Here is a 17,473-nt window from a genome sequence, read left to right as displayed (position 1 = left end):
GAGTGAGCTTCAGGATTCAAGCAGCCTTCACCTGCACAGGCTTTCTGAGCTGTGCCTGTCCCCTGGAGCTGTGCTTTGTCAGCAGGAAAAGACTGTGCTGGAATCTTCAGTCAGAGGCTGCTGTATGGATTTTGTTCTTTCTGAGTGCCTTCCATCTGGGGCAAAAGAAGGGAAAGGGATCCCTTGTGTTGGCAGCTCATTAAAGACTCATAGCTTACTCATGGGGTCCCGTTATGGCTGGGTGAAAAGGTTGCACCCATGTGTTGAAAATTGCCTGGGTTTTTGTGAACTGTGCGTTTCTGTTTCTGCTTATTGTGATGTTAGAAGATTCAGGCCTGAGGGCCGAATTTTACTAAAAGTGGATAAGAGATAAGGAGTCCAATTACTCAAGGTTATCCAGAACTGCAGCTGGGGACCTATGGGGACAGGAGGGCTGTGTCTCCTGAGTGACATCTGGTAGTACAAATGCTTGGGCTGCCAAGGGACAGAGAGGCTCAATGGGTGGTTCAGGTTTCTTGACAAGGAAATGGTAGCTTGCTTCGGTGAGTTCCTGGAACAGCCAGAGTCTAGATGTGTTTTCACATTGGTGGGAGCTGGGAAATAGTTGACATTCTCTGGAGAGAGCCCGACACCTTGTGCTGCATGGCCCTTTAGTCTGCATCTGGACTCCGAAGGGCAATGGATCCAAATCATTTGACCGCAGGCCATGCTTGCAGTGGTGATGTATTGATGAAGCACCTTCCTGAAGCGTGATTAGCTGGGATCAAAGTGCTCGAAGTGCTCAGCTGAGCTCAGCCTGGCAGACAGGTAATTGTTGCAGGAAAAGATCACAGTTTGCTCTCTGGCCATTTTGTTTTTTTTACTTGAAAGATAAAAAACAAACCCCTGTTAATCACATTAGAGAAAAAATAAATACATTTATATTAAGGAGAATTTTTTTTAATGAGAAGAGAATGACACAGATATGTTTGGGTCCTAAGCAAAATGAGGTGGGAAACTCAGTGTTAGCAGCACCTACTTGAGCACACTTGCCACCCCACTGGGGAATGAATGCACAGGGAATGGAGATAGAGGCACCTGAGCCACAGGTGAGCTCCCTTGGGGATGCTGCTATTCTACACATGGCATACTGTTTCTAAATGAAAGTTTGGGGGAAGAATAATAAGGGAAAGTCATAGAAATATGTTAGTATTCTTCACAAAATGGTATAATTTAGTCATATAACTATGCTGGTACTGTTCACAAAAATGATATAAATTTTTATTCCTTGGGAAGAAAACTCAGCATTAGCGGGTATGTTAACTCACACTTGTGAGCCTAGCTATGCTGGAGGTAGTGATTGGGAGGATTGCTATCTGAGGCTACCTTGGATGAAAAGTTTGAGACCCTATCTCAACCAATAAAAAAGCTGGTCTCAGCAGTATGCACCTGTCATTCCAACTAGGTAGGCAGCACAAATAGGATGATCATTGTACAGGTTGGTTGGTCAAAGTAAGACCCTATTTGAAAAGCAATGGAAAAAACAAACAAGGCTAGGAATGTAGTTTAAGTGGCAGAGAATCTGCCTAGCAAGTCCAGGACCCTAAGCTCAAATATCAGTACTATCCAAATCAAATCCTTATTGTCACCTTTGAGAAGCATGAATTATCCTGGCTTGGGAGGGGAGTAAGATGGCTTATAAGAGACCTTGGCCTTGAGAATTCATTTACTTGACCACCATTTAGACAGTCCTCTGACTCTTGGATGACACTAATCTGGGTGGGAATTTAGAGATCCATTGACTTTAAGTCTTGACTTAGAGGCCAAGTGTTCTATCGAGGTCACTGTGATCTGGATCCAGCTCTGCTCATGGGGGCAGGGGCTATTGGACTTCCCTCTTTGCAAACTCTGGGTTGACTACGATAGCTGATCCCAACCACATACACACACACCATCTGCTTGGTTCAACCAAGCACCTGATAGATATTAATGTTCATTTTGTTTCCCACACGAAAGGATGAGCTTCAGGCTATTGCTACCTCATCCCTAATATAGATGATGTAGAAGAAGCCGTTTTGTCAAAGACAAGTGAGAGGAGCCGGGGACAGGCTGCCCAGGATGACAGGGAAGTTCCTCCTTGCTGTGGACCTCTCAGAACACTCCTCTACCCCGCCCCCCCCTCCCACACACACCCGGGCATTCCATCAAAATAAAGGATGGAGAGACTGGGACTGAATACAAGCAAATAATGATGAGTTCTTGGAGTAGAGAAAGGGTGTATGTCTATGGAAGGTGGTAACTTGTAGATGGTACATGTAGTCTGAGAAAGTCAAGAGGTTTATTGTTTCTTCAATGGCACATAAGCTCACCAGGTAATATACAAGAAGTGATATATGACAGTGCTCTAGGAATTTAGTTGCTTTATAGATAAAGGATCCAGGGGATCTGTAGCAACTGGAACAATGTGTGAGAGATAATCAGGTAAAAATCAGAAATGGATAAACTGAAACTCTTCCACTCAAATTCTAAAGGTCAATTACAGTGTTTGGTCTGTAATTAAAACCAGTAGTTGTACTTGACATTTATGCTGCTTTTGCTACTGATTAGACTTTGTCCCATTTAATTCTTATGCTGCCCATGAAATGGGCAGGGTAGCAACCTCTGTTTTTCATTAAAAAGAAAAACAAACAACTGGGTGAAGGCTCATGCCTATAATCCTAGCTACTCAGGAGGCTTAGATCTGAGGATCGATGTTCAAAGCCAGCCCCAACAGGAAAGTCACTGAGACTCTTATCTCCAGTTATCTACCAAAAAAGCCAGAAATGAAGCTATAGCTCAAGTGGTAGAGTGCTAGCCTTGAGTACAAAAGCTCAGGGACAACAACACCCAGGCTTGAGTTCAAGCCCCAGAACTGGCACACACACACACACACACACACACACACACACACACACACACACACACGAAAGAAACTGAATCTTGGGATAGAGGTGAATTTCTAGGTATGGCAGATTAATGATTGGATAGTAGGCAGTAGGCATTCATTTCCTTCTCCAAATACAAAATGGTACATTTTCTTCAATGCACTGTGGGTAGTAGACTTGGTATGGACAGGCCTTGGCCAGTGGCACATAGAGAAACATAAGAACGCAAGTTCCTAGCTTGGATTGTCTACATTTTCTAATCCTGCCTGCTACAATATTATTTACTTTATTTTCTTATCTTATTTTTATTACCTTTAAGTCATTGTACAAAGGAGTTTCAACTCAACATATAGATTAATGAGTTCAATGCATCTTGATCAATTCTCCCCACCTCTCCCAACTTCAGCCATCTTCTCCCATTACTTGGTTCCATTTTCACATATGTACATTGAATATTATAATTGCATTTGCCTACCTTCCTCCCCAATAACCCTCTCCCAACAACACATGGCTCCACTTAGTTCTTGATTGGCAAGTGTGTTTCCACCTACCATTCCACTGCTGGCTCCAATGAAAACATGTCCCTGATACTCACTGTCCCGCACCTGAGCTCAAGAATCAACATTGTGGAATAGTGCAGCTGCCCTCGACCTGCAAGTAGGAGAAATACATCTGGATGTGGACCACTGGGATTTCATGATTGTTTGTTTCTTAGCAACACTAACAATACATGTTGTCAGTTTGTAGTTGAGCTGGGATTCAAACCCTGAGCTTTCAAACCCTGGGCTTTTTTCAATTAATTATTTTTTTTAAAACTATATTTTATTGTTAGTGTAGAGGTGATGTACAGAGGAGTTACAGTTACATAAGTCAGGTAGTGAGTACATTTCTTTTTGGACAATGTCACGCTTTCCTTCTTGATCTAACAGGTTTTCCCTCCCATCCCCACCCACAAGTTGTACAATTCATTTTCTACACAGTGTCCAGTGAATACCACTACTGGATTTGTTCACACTTTGTCCCTCCTTTTCTTTTCCCCCGTTAACTTCACAAAGACAGATAAACTAATAAACTCAACACAAGGAAAAAACAATCATGTAAACAGCCTCAAGAACAAAAAATACCTTGTTTCCATTTCTTGGAGTTCATTTTGAAAATATTATTTTATGTGATCATATGCACATAGCTGTTGAGCCTTTGTCCTTTGTGGTCCACTCCTGTGAATATCTTCCTTTGGTTTCACTGTTTGAATGTCTAAGACCTGGATAATTTATCATGTTCCAGTGCACTTTTTTTTTTTTTTTACCATCCAGTGTGTTTACTTGTAGATTTATAGGCACATTCTAGTTAATGCAAATGAGGGAAACCATGTAATCTATGTTTCTTTGGCTCTGGTTTACTTTGCTTAATATTTTTCCAAGTATTTCCATTTCCTTACAAATGGCATAAAATCATTCTTTCTAATGGAAGTATAGAATTCCATTGTGTGTATATAACATTTTCTCAATCCATTTGTCCACCGAGGGACATCTGGGTTAATTCCATATCTCGGCAATAGTACACAATTCTGCAATGAACATGGTTGTTATGGTAGCCTTAGTGTAGTATTGTGTTCTTTTGGATAAATGCACAGGAGTGGAATTGCTGGGAAGCTCTATGTTTAGTCTTTTGAGGAACCTCCATACTGCTTTCCAGAGTAATAGAACAAGTTTATATTACCACTAACAGTGCAATAGAGTTCCCTTTTGGCCACCTTCCTACCTGCATCTCTTAGTTTTCTTTCTTTTTTTTTTTTTTGCCAGTCCTGGGCCTTGGACTCAGGGCCTGAGCACTGTCCCTGGCTTCTTCCCGCTCAAGGCTAGCACTCTGCCACTTGAGCCACAGCGCCGCTTCTGGCCGTTTTCTGTATATGTGGTGCTGGGGAATCGAACCTAGGGCCTCGTGTATCCGAGGCAGGCACTCTTGCCACTAGGCCATATCCCCAGCCCCTCTTAGTTTTCTTGATAATGGTAACTATAACTGGGGTGAAGTGGAATCTCAATATTGTTTTGATTTGCATTTTTTATGGCTAGATATATTGAACATTTCTTCATGTGTTTATTGTCCATTATTACTTCTTGAAGTCTCTAAGTCTTTATCCCATTTATTGATTCGGTTGTTGATTTTTTGAGGGCTTGTTTTTGGGGGGATTTAATTTTTTTTGTCAGTCCTGGGGCTTGGACTCAGTGCCTGAGCACGACAGAACCACTTCTGGCCTTTTCTGTTTATGTGGTGCTGAGGAATTGAACCTAGGCCTTTGTGCATGGTAGGCAAGCACTCTATCACTAAGCCACATTCTCAGCCTGGGGGATTTAATTTTTGAGCTCTTAAGTATATTTTAGATATGAGGCCCTTGTCTGATGCATAGCTGGTAAAAAATACCCCACTCTTTGGCCTTTCTATTTATCTTATTAGCTATGTCCTTTGTCCTTCAGAAACTTTTCTGTTTCATGTAGTCCCACTTATACAGTCAATTTTTTTTTTAAATTTGTTGTGATTCTAGATCTTTATTTAGGAAGTTTTGACCCATACCTAGAGACCCTAATGTTTCCCTTGTCACTTGCTGCAATATTTTCATGATATCTGGCCTTAGATTGGGACTTGGATCCATTTTGAATTGATTCTGGTGCAAGGTGATATATAAGGATCTACTTTCAGTTTTCTGCTCATGGGTAGCTAATTTTTCCAGTACTATTGTTGAAGAGGCTGCTTTCTTCCAACTTGTATTTTTGGCTTCCTTGTCAAATATTAGGTGGTTATATGTTTGTGGGTTCATTTCTGGCTCTTGTATTCTGTTCCATTGGTCCTCAGGCCTGTTCTTGTGCTGGTACCAAGCTGTTTTTATTACTATCAAACCCTGATAATCTGACATCAGAGGACATGTTATTTAGTTCTTAGCTCTGTTTCTTTGGAAGAAATAAGGAGAGAATAATTGAGGATACTTACCTGCTATATTCAGGTTTTTTGACAATATTTCATAAAAAGTCTTTTCTCAGTTTCTGCTTGTATTTCAATTCTTCTTAAGTTCTCAATCAATATTTATTGGGATTTTACAAAATGATTAGAAAATACAGCAGAAATGGAAAGTCAGCTCATACAAAAATCTCAGGAAACAGGAAATAGTAAAGTAGTAGATTTTATAAAAAACCAATGGTAATTAAATTAGAGTGATACTGGTAGAGAAAAGAGACTTGTAATAATAAAAGAAAACTCTGGAAGAGACCTTAATACATAAAGTAATTTAAGAAGATAAAAGAAGAATAAAAAAAAAGAAGGAAAAGGATTAAGTAATGATGTGGGCAGAATTCACTCATTGAAGAGAATAGTTACATATCTCGTTATGAATCAAAGTTAAAGAAGAGTTCTACTAAGGAATTAAATATTTAAAAAATAATGGAGAGCTAGAAAAAATAGATGAGACTTTTTTTAGATAAATTTGTAAATTTTAAAATGTCAAAGATATTAAAGATGTAGAAAGACATAAGTGGGCTGGGGATATGGCCTAGTGGCAAGAGTGCTTACCTCCTATACATGAGGCCCTGGGTTCGATTCCCCAGCACCACATATACAGAAAATGGCCAGAAGTGGCGCTGTGGCTCAAGTGGCAGAGTGCTAGCCTTGAGCATGAAGAAGCCAGGGACAGTGCTCAGGCCCTGAGTCCAAGGCCCAGGACAGGCCAAAAAAAAAAAAAAAAAAAAAAAAACAAACCTAAGTACTGTCAAAACAAAGACAACAAACATACCATCACAGATATTGAACATACATATTTAAGTAGTTTGAAATAGTCTGAGACAATATATATGGGCTGGGGATATGGCCTAGTGGCAAGAGTGCCTGCTTCATAGAAAGACGTAAGTTTATAAAAATTAAAAAAAAATTCTTTCAAAAGGCAAAAGAGAGTCCAGTGTGATTATGGAAACCAGTAATCTCAGCTATGCGGAAGATGGAGGGAAGAAAACTGTGGTTCAAAGCTGGCCCTAGACATAGTATGAGATCTCCTGAAAGATAAGTTAAAGAAGAAAGGGCCAAGGTATGGCTAAAGTGATAGAGCACTGCCTACCAACCACAAGGCTTTAAGTTCAAACCTCTGTGCTCCTTCTTCAAATAAAACAAAATAAGTAAGCAAGAAATGAGGGAGCTAAAGGTATTTGTTGCAAATATTACAAAGATAGGAATGTGTCCCTTGTCTCATTCAAATAATTGATGCAAACATGAGAGATCTGATTTAAAAATGACAAGCTTGGGGCAGGTGGCTAATGCCACTAATCATAGCTACCCCAGAGGCTAAGATTTGAGGATCATCATTCAAAGCCAGCTTGGGCAGAAAAGTCTGGGAGACTCTAACCTCCAATTAGCCAGAAAAAAGCTGGAACTGGAGGTGTGGCTCAAATGAGCCTCAGCATTGAGTGAAATAGCTAAGGGACAGCATCCAGGTCCTGAGTTCCAACTCTACTACTAACACACACACACACACACACACACGTGAGCAAATAGTGTAAATAAACAATAGCTTATCTCACAGGATTTTCATGGCACTCCTGTTCTGCTCTTGGCCCTGTGTTAAATACCAAGACGTCAAAAAGAAATGTTGTGGTCTGGTAATACGGCCTAGTGGCAAGAGGGCTTGCCTCGTATACATGAAGCCCTGGATTCAATTCCTCAGCACCACATATATAGAAAATGGCCAGAAGTGGAGCTGTGGCTCAAGTGGCAGGGTGCTAGCCTTGAGCAAAAAGAGCCACGGACAGTGCTCAGGCCCTGAGTCCAAGGCCCAGGACTGGCAAAAATAAAGAAAAAAAGAAATGCTGTAAAACAAATAAGACAAAATCTAGGTGATCATCTCATATTTATTATACAATTAAAATTATGATAATGCTGCCAAAGATGTGATAAACATACTATCTTACATTGCTGATTGGCCATGTCTATTAGGAAAGCCATTTTCTACAGCATTCTTAAGGATCATTGATATGTTCATATATTTGACTCAATAATCTCCCTTGTAAAAACTCACTATAATAATATGATTTTAAGTGAGAAATACATAGACTAATATATTAGGATTTTATTCAGTACTGTTTACAATGATGAAAAATTAGGGGCAACCTAAATGTTCTGTGCAGGGAATAGCTAAGTAAATTATGGAATAGCCACACAATAGAATATTCTGCAGCCAATAAAAATAATTGTAAAGACTGTGGGAAAATATTTATGGTGTTTCAGGAAGCATAAAAGCAGCAAAAATGCATCTGTGAGGTGATTATATGTACATAAAAATTAAATATGTAAGTAGCCAGTGACTACAGGGCCCTGGAACTTGATACATGAGATGGAAAGAGTATAGGAAAATGCCCCCTGCACAGTGCAGTTCGATATCCATTAGAGTTGTTACATTATGCAGTAACAAGTAATAATAACAGTAAATTTGAAAAAACATATGTGAAAGGATGACTGAGGACAATGTCTGGGGGAAATGTGACTTCTGGGTTTTAGATGACTTCCAGTTCACTAGGCACCACGTGACTTAGTTTAAAACAAATGTCAGACAATCTTTGACATTGGTATCTGTGAAATCCCTAGGACACAAAAGAAAAGAGATGAGCTAGGACTATACTAGATTACTGGGTGGTTTTATTTTGTTGTTGTTGTTATTTATTATTTGTTGTATTTTAATTTTATGTTTCATTATGTGAGATTGTATGTGTGTGTGTGCACACGTACACATGCATGCTGGTACTTGTACTTCAGCATGAACTCAGGGCCCAGGCGCTATCCCTTAGCTATTTTGCTCTGCCACTTGAGCCACACCTCCACATCTTGTTTTTATGGTGCTTTATTGAGGATAAAAGTATCTCGGACTTTCCTGACCAGGCTGGCTTTGAATCATGTTCCTCAGATCTCAGTCTTTTATTAAGTAGCTAGGATTACAGGCATGAGCTACCAGGGTCCAGTCAGCACATAATCTTTTATCAGTTTTGGCTTCTGTCATACAGCATAATGTTTTAAAATTACCCAGTGTGTCTATGAGAGGTTAATTCTTGTTTGTAACCATCTAGTGTATGTATGCATGCAATTTATTTATCCATTATACAGTGGATGGAATTTTGGCTTTAGCTTTGCTGATAACATTCTTGTGCATGTCATTTAGGGTGTGTATGTATGTATTTCCCTTGTCTCTATGGGATTACAAAATAATCACCACAAATGTCCATCTTTGCAAGATGAGGGCAAACATTGTCCCAAGTGCTTGTATCAAGTTTCATCTCCACCAGCAGTGTATGGAGCTGTCAAACCCACGGTGTCCTCATTATTATGCTGTCATTTTAATTCCAGTTATTCTGAAGGAAGTAAATGGAGTCTCACTATGATCTGAATTTCCATGTTTCTGCTGACTAAAGATGTCCACTAATTCTTTGGATATTATTATGTCCATTTGGATATCCTCTTATGTAAAGAGGCTTTATCTAACTTTATTTTTCAACTTGATTGTGGTCTTTTTTCTTTTCTTTGCTGATTCTGGGGCTTGAACTCTGGGCCTGGGGGCTGTCCCTGAGCTTCTTTTTGCACTCTACCACTGAGCCACAGTGCCACTTTGAAGCCTTTTGTGAATAGTTAATTGGAGATAAGCGCCTCACTGACTTTCCTGCCCAGGCTGTCTTGGAACCACAATCCTCAGATCTCAGCCTACTGAGTGGCTAGGAGTACAGGTGTGAGCCAGTAGTGCCTGGGTAGTCTTTTTTACTTCTAGTTTGTACAGTACATTCAAAAGTAAACTCTGTCCTAGCTACTCAGGAGGCTGAGATATGAGGGTGAAATTTTAAAGCTAGCCCAGGCAGGAAGGTGTGAGACTTTCATCTCCAATTAATCACCAAAAAGCCACAAGTGGAGCTGTGGGTCAAATGGTAGAATGCTTGTCTTGAGCACAAGAGCTCAGAGACAATGCTTATGTCCTGAGTTCAAGGCCCAGGACCAGCATCATTTTTTTAAAGCTGGTTGCCAGTGGCTCACACTTGTAATCTTAGCTACTCAGGAGGATGAGATTTGAGGATCATAGTTCAAAGCCAGCAGAGGCAGGAAAGTTCATGAAACTCTTCAATAAACTATTCAGAAAAGGCTGGAAGTGGTGTTGTGACTCAAGTGGTGGAGCACTAGCCTTGAGCAAAAAGAAGCTCAGGAATAGCACTTATGACTTGAGTCCACGCCCCAGGACCAGGACAAAAAAAAAAAAAAAAAAGCAAACTCCAATTGTGAGTCTTTTGCTTGGCATACCTCTAATGAATATTTTTCACTTGGAAGGGCTATCCTTTATTAGTAATATTCATTTTTTTTGCCAGTCTTGGGGCTTGAACTCAGGACTTGGGTGCTGTCCCTGAGCTCTTTAACTTATGTCTAACACTCTACCACTTGAGTCATAGCTCCACTTCTGGCTTTTTGCTTGTTAAGTGGAGATAAGAGTTCCATAGACTTTTCTGCCTGGGCTGGCTTTGAACCAGTATTCTCAGGTTTCAGGCTCCCAAGTAGTTAAGATTATAGGTGCAAGCCACTGACATTCAGAAGTAGTATTCATTTAATAAGGTGCCATTAGTCATTATTTCTATGATTACTGTTCTTTGAGTCCTAAGACATTTTTGCCTATTTTCAGATCATGATAATCTTCGTGTATATCTTTTTTAAAAAATTAATAATGTGTTAATTTCTCTGGTGACAACAATATGATCATTTAAAATGACACGTACGTATATGAGACAAAGTTTCTGCAGCCTATAAAAGCCTCCTTGGGGGAATAAAGGTGATGTGCTGATAACTCAGTTGTAACTTGAATATAAGTGGTTTCCTTACCAAATACAAAGCTCTGCACATGGAACTATCATCTGTGCAGGCAAAGAACTCTGGTCAGGTGAGCCCTGAACCCGACTCCCAGTGCAGTCCCTTCAGTTACTGCAGGCAAATCTAGTCCTATAGAAAGACCCTATACCCTCCAGCATCTCCTCAAATCATTCGTTACTCATAAGCAGGAGAAAGAGTCTTCCTAAGATGTCAGGAGGAGACAGACATTTGTGGAGTGTTTTCTACGAGTACTTTCTGTGGTATTTTCACACCCACATCTCACTAATTTGAAGACAACATGCCTACAATTCCCTCCATGGCTCCCTTCATTACAAAAAAGGAGGAACTCACGTCTTCCTAACTCATTTTTGGTGCCTGGAACAACCAAATATTACACTGAAAGACATGTAATAAATGCCATTTAATAGAGGTAAGAATAAGGATCTGCTTTCATTTGACTTAAAGGAAAAAAAACAGTGAGATTTACTACATACTAAAATACCAGACAAATACACAACATACTATAAAACTTTAATACAAGGTGGTTAAGCACAATACTCAGATATTAAACTTTTCAACTAAAAATGATCTTCTGAAAGATCAATGGGCTTTCTTTGGTAGCTACTTTTGTGTAACTTTATGAGATTTTCCCCTGAATTTCTGACACTGATCTTGATACTTGTTAGGAAGTTTGATGTCAGATAATAGCATCTCGACAGTCGGAGGCAGTCAGAGGCTTAGATTATTCCAGTGCCTATCTTCAGAATCCATTGTCAGAGGACTGCTCAGCATCTTCATCCTTTACTTCTCAGCATTTCTCCAAAGACTCCCTTTCTGGATTATAGTTCTGCATTTTAATATTCAGTCTTTCAGCTAGTTTCTGTGCTGTGAGCTTTGCTTGCATCTCCTCATATTTCTGTTTTTGCTGTTTCTGAAGAGCCAGACTCCTCTATGGAGAGCAACTGTGTAGACAAATGGGGAAGTGGGATGGCATCGAGGTGCTGCTTATCCCTGAGGTGCAGCTCCCCTCTGACAGTGTCCAGTTGAGCCATTCTTCTGTGATGGCAATAGGTTGGTTTTAAATTTATGTGGCAGGGGCGCAGGGTTTGGGGCTCACATTTCTAGCACTTCCATGTGAAGGAAGTGTCTTAGGAGTCCCATGGCAAAGGTCTGTTGAGGTCTCAGCACTCAGGCTTTCTTCTGAATGGAGTTCACCTTAATGTGTGTGTGTGCGTGTGTGTGTGCGTGCGTGTGTGTGTGTGTGTGTGTATGATTCTTTTTAACCTGCCAATAAACAGTTTGTCAAGGCTGCAGGAAACATCTTCTCGACCTGCAGCACAGTGCTGGGGGGATGCTCAGTAGATCCAGATGAGGAAGGTCCCCTGGCTCTGCTGTGGGACACGGGGGCCTTTTGCTCACCATGTGCCCAGCCTCTGGCATGTCTTCATTGCCTTTGTGAGCAGGACACACATGGCCCTGCTTTTCTGAGCTTGTTTCAGGAGACTTGGTGCTCTCCCCACGGGGGAACAGCCAGGAACCGGTGACGAAGTATGAAGCATCTGGTCAGAATTTTGGGGCTTATCCACGTCCACATCTCCTGCCGCCACTTTTTGCCTTGGTTTAGACTCTAAAGGAACAGGATGAACCCATTCGCTTTTCCCTCCCACCCCCTCGCCTTGCGCAGTGGCAGCTCTCCAACGATCTTTTTACCTTTGTCAGGAAATCTGCAAATGAACTTTCCCTTGCGCAAAGGCAGCTCTCCAACGATCTTTTTACCTTTGTCAGGAAATCTGCAAATGAATTTTTCCTTGCGCAAAGTCTCTCCTGGTGCCTCAACAACTCCCACAGCTTCGTCAAACCCCGTGGCCCTTGGGAGCTGGGGGCTCGGAGCCGTGGGCCAGCGGGGACATTCTGCGGACCTGAGGCTTCTGAGGAGGCCGTGGGCATCTGCTTCCTCGGCAGGCCCCATGGTTGACGGGTGCCAGGTCCCCGGCCAGAGGCGACTCGGGGCATGGGCAGGAATCAGCATTTTCCCAGGAGAGCCCCTATATAGTCTTTTAGAAGATGTATCATTTAACCCTTTACAGTTAGCCCCAAAACTAAATGACACCTGGGAAAAACTGAAAGGCCGAGAGATCTCTGCATCTGATTTTTACTAGACTTATAAACTTTACTTATGTTTTAATTGTTTTACACACACAGACACACACAGACAGACAGACAGACACACACACACACACCAGTTGTGGGTCTTAAACTCGGGGCCTAGGCACTGTTCCTGAGCTTTTTGTCCAAGGCTAGCACTCTGCCACTTTCAGCAACAATTCCACGTCTGGTTTCCTGTGGTTCATTGGAGATAAGAGTCTCACAATCTTCCTTCCCCTGGGGGGCTTCTATTCTTAGAGCTGAGCTTCCTGAGTGGTAGGATTACAGGCATGAGCCACTGATGGGTGCCTGACAGCTTAACTGTTCTTTCATTTTTATTTTACACTAGTGTATAGAACAGATTTTAGTTATTATTTTATATCCTGTAGATGTGGGAGTCTATAGAATTCATTTATTAGCTTGATAAGTTTTTCATGATAACTATAAACAGAGATCATTTATTTCCTTTCTCCTTCTGGATTACTTTTCTTTCTTTATCTTTTTTTTTTGTTGGTTGTGGAACTCGAACTCAGGGCCTGGCCACTGTCTCTGAGCCTCTCTGTGTTCAAGGCTAGTGCTCTACCCACCAAAGCCACAGCACCACTTCCTACTTTTATTTCTATTTCTAACTAATATAAACTGAATTTACAATATAGTGAGTCTGTTTGAAGAGTGTGTTATATATATATATATATATGTCTATCTATCTATCTATAGATCTATCAATCATCTATCTATCTATCACACATTTTGTGCTGGAGCTTGAACTCTGGACCTTGTGTTCTCACTTGCCTTTTTCTACCCAAGACTGGTGTTCTACCATCTGAGCCACACTTCCACTTTGGCTGGTTAATTGGAGATAAGAGTCTTGTGGACTTTTTTCTGCCTAAGTTGTCTTTGAACCACGATCTTCAGATCAGATCTCATACTTGTGAATAGCTGGGATTACAGGTATAATTCTACCAGTGCCCAGCTTGTTTTGTTGTTTTGTTTTTTATCTCAAGGGAAAAGCATTGACATCTCCTATCCTGTTGGCTGGGTGGGGCATTTCATACATGCTTTTATCAGGTTGAATAAATTTGCTTCTATTTCTGCTTTATTGAGGCCTTTGGTTTTGCTTTTTAAAGGACTGCTGCCTTTTCTGCATTTTCAGAAGTAATGTTTTTAATCCTATATTCTGTTAACATGGTGTATTACATGGATTGATTTTCAGATGTTGGACAAATTATGCATTCATGGGAGTGAATCCCATCTGATCATCATGTATAATCCTTTTCACATGTTGCTGGATTTAGTTTGCTAGAATTTTGTTGGAATTTTTGTATTAGTATAAGGGATATTGTAATGTGGGACTCCGCTTTTAGTAGAATAAAATGCATTGGGAAGTATTCCCTCTTCTCTCTTTTTTATTTTTGAAGAGTTTATGAAAGCAAAGATTATTTGAAAGACTTCAGCAGGAAATATATCTAGGCCTCAAATTTTCTTTGTGAGTCCTTTCAAATTTAATAATTCATTTCTTGCCATGCTTCTATTCAGACATCATGTTTCTTCTTGAGGCAGTTATAGCAGTTTGTTTCTTTTTAGAAAATGTTCTATTTCATACCAACCTTTTAACTTGGTGTCATAAACCAACTTACTCATACAATTTCTTTATTTACTTATTACCTTCTAAGATTGGTGGTTCTGTCAATTCTTTTGCTTTTTATTGTGTTCTTTCTTCTCAATTAGTAAGTCTGGTGACTTACCTTCACTTGATTATAGTGCCTTAAATTTTCAATCTTACTTGAGAATTAGCTTCTTGTTTACTGTTTTTCTAGTCTCTCTCTCTTCTTTTTTTCTTTCTTTCTTGTTTTGTATTGTGCTATGGTTTGGATTGTGAGTACCCATAGGGGCTATGTGTTTGAGGCTTGTTTGGCAGTCTGTGGTATTACTAGGCAGTGGTGGAATTGGTAAGAGGTGGGGCTTCATGGAAGGAAGTTAGGTCATTATAGGCAGGCCCTCAAGGGGGCATTGCAAGCTTAACTCCTTATTCTACCTTCTTTGTTGTTGGGTGAGCAGCTCTGCTACACCATGTGCCCCCACTGTGATGCTTTGCCTTGCTACAAGTCCAAAGACAATGGTGCCATTTAACTATGGACTTTGGAGATCAGGAACCAAAGTAAATCTTCTTTCCAAGTTGAATTTCTCAGATATTTTAGCACAATGAAAGAATGTTTCTTTTTTATTCTGGTGAGTTCATTATTTTTTAAAACTTTCTAATAGGGGAAAGGTATGTTATTGATTTATTTCTTATTTTGTCAATCTGAGTATTTATACTTACAAATTTCTCTGTTAAGTACTATCAAAAAGATATATGATACATAGTTATATCTCAGATATGTATAAGATATACCACAGAAGTCTTTCCAGGTTATGCTTCGTTTTCACTCATCTCCAGGTAATTTCAAGCTTGCTTTTGGATTTCTTCTTTGATCCATTGGTTGCTGAGGATTTTTTGGTCTTCTTGTCATATATTCCATCACTTTCTAAACTGAAGATGTCAACCATAACATGAGGGCCAGCCATTGAGAAAGCCTCTATTTCTAAATGAATTCTATTGGAGGGAGGTCAAACACCAATGCATGATTTCCTTTTAAATTTTCTTGAAGATTGTTTTATGACATAACAAAGGGTATGGCCTGGAGAAAAGTCCCTTGTGCACATGAGAATAATATTGCTTTGCCTCTCCTTGAAGAGGATGTCCTATAGGTGTCTGTCAGCTGTAGTTGGTTTATACTGCTATTTAATTTCATTATTGACACTTGTTTAGTAGTTATATCAGTTGTTGAATGTTGGATCTTGTTGTCTCCAGCTATTACTGTTAAATTATCAGCTTCTGCCACCTCTTATGTTAGTTTTACTTCATGTATTTGGGATGCTGTTGTTTGGTGCATATATGTTTATAATTATTATATCACCTAGATGTACAAACCCCTTTATCATTATAAAATGTCTCTCTTTGTTTCCAATAATCCAGTCTATCTTAAATTTTTTCTTGTATTAGTGTAATCACTATAGCTATCTTACAGCTATCTTATCGCACAATCCATGTTTTTCATTATTTTATTTCAACCTATTTTATTTTTAAGTCTAAAGTATGTTTTATAGGCTGCATCTGTCTGGGTCTTCTAAAAAGTATATCCTGACATTATCTACATTTTGATTAGAAAGTTTAACTCATTTACATTTGGTTTGATTTGTCAAAAAGCACTGCATCTTCCATTTTGCTGTTCGTTTCATTTGCTATATGTCTACAACTACCTTGTTTTGCATATGCAGAACATCATTGCTTGTTACACAAGCATAAAGCCATACCACTAGCCATTTTCTGTTTTAGTTATTTTTTCAAAGAGTGTCACAAGTTTTCCCCCTGGGTTTGCATGGACACGAGTCCGTGTGCATATGCACATATCTGGGATTACAGGTATGCATTGCTACACCCAGTCCTCAACACTTCTTAATTATTTTCCTTTCAGTGATTATGCTTATCAACTCCAGAATTAATTTTTAGCTTTTAAAAATACCTATCTCTTTATTAATATTTACTAGTGATGGTAATATCATTAATATCACATATTTTGGTGGTACTGAAGTTTGAGGTCCTCTGTACTTGAGCCATACCTCCAAGCCCTTATTGCTTTAGTTATTTTTTGAATAGGGTCTTCCAATTCATTTCTAGGCTGGCCTAAACAAGATCCACACTTTCCATCTAGCTGGATAATAAGACTACATCATGGGGCTGGGGATACGGCCTAGTGACAAGAGTGCTTGCCTCGTATACATGAGGCCCTAGGTTCAATTCCCCAGCACCACATATACAGAAAATGGCCAGAAGTGGTGCTGTGGCTCAAGTGGCAGAGTGCTAGCCTTGAGCAAAAAGAAGCCAGGGACAGTGCTCAGACCCTGAGTCCAAGCCCCAGGATTGGCCAAAAAAAAAAAAAAATACATCACTAGTTGTACTGAGAGAAGAAGGTCTTCCAAACCTTGACCTGGCTTGGCCTCCAACCATGTTCCTCCTAATTTCTTCCTGTCGAGAATCTAGGATTACAGTCCTGAGCCACTACTCCTGGCTTGTCACACTTTTCTATTTTAGACATTATTTCCTGTAATTCTTTGATAATACTTAGACTAATAGCTGGATTGACATCTTTGTCTTCTAATTCCAACATCTGGACCACTTCAGGGACAGGTCCTATCAAAATCATCTTCTTAATTTTTAAAAAATGTCCTACTTGTTTTTTTGAAAACTAGACATTTCATGTAATTGAATGTAGCACCTCTGTAACTATATAAATTTTGTCAGGCTGGGGATATGGCCTAGTGGCAAGAGTGCTTGCCTCGTATACATGAGGCCCTGGGTTCGATTCGCCAGCACCACATATACAGAAAACGGCCAGAAGTGGCGCTGTGGCTCAAGTGGCAGAGTGCTACCCTTGAGCAAAAAAGAAACTAGGGACAGTGCTCAGGCCCTGAGTTCATGGCCTAGGGCTAGCAAAAAAAAAAAAAAAATTGTCTCTCTT

The 17,473-nt window shown here is 40.0% G+C and overlaps 1 protein-coding gene and 1 pseudogene across 1 annotated transcript in view; one reads left to right on the top strand and one right to left on the bottom strand.

Moving 5' to 3' along the window:
- The window catches only part of Grid1 (glutamate ionotropic receptor delta type subunit 1), a 749,173-nt gene that overhangs the window by 389,568 nt on the left and 342,132 nt on the right, over positions 1–17,473 (top strand). The window lies entirely within an intron of this gene.
- LOC125342201 lies at positions 11,530–12,738 on the bottom strand (annotated as a pseudogene).

Source organism: Perognathus longimembris, chromosome 2, assembly GCF_023159225.1.
Source record: "Perognathus longimembris pacificus isolate PPM17 chromosome 2, ASM2315922v1, whole genome shotgun sequence".
Taxonomy (NCBI): Eukaryota; Metazoa; Chordata; class Mammalia; order Rodentia; family Heteromyidae; genus Perognathus; species Perognathus longimembris.
This window is presented reverse-complemented; position numbering and strand designations above follow the sequence as displayed.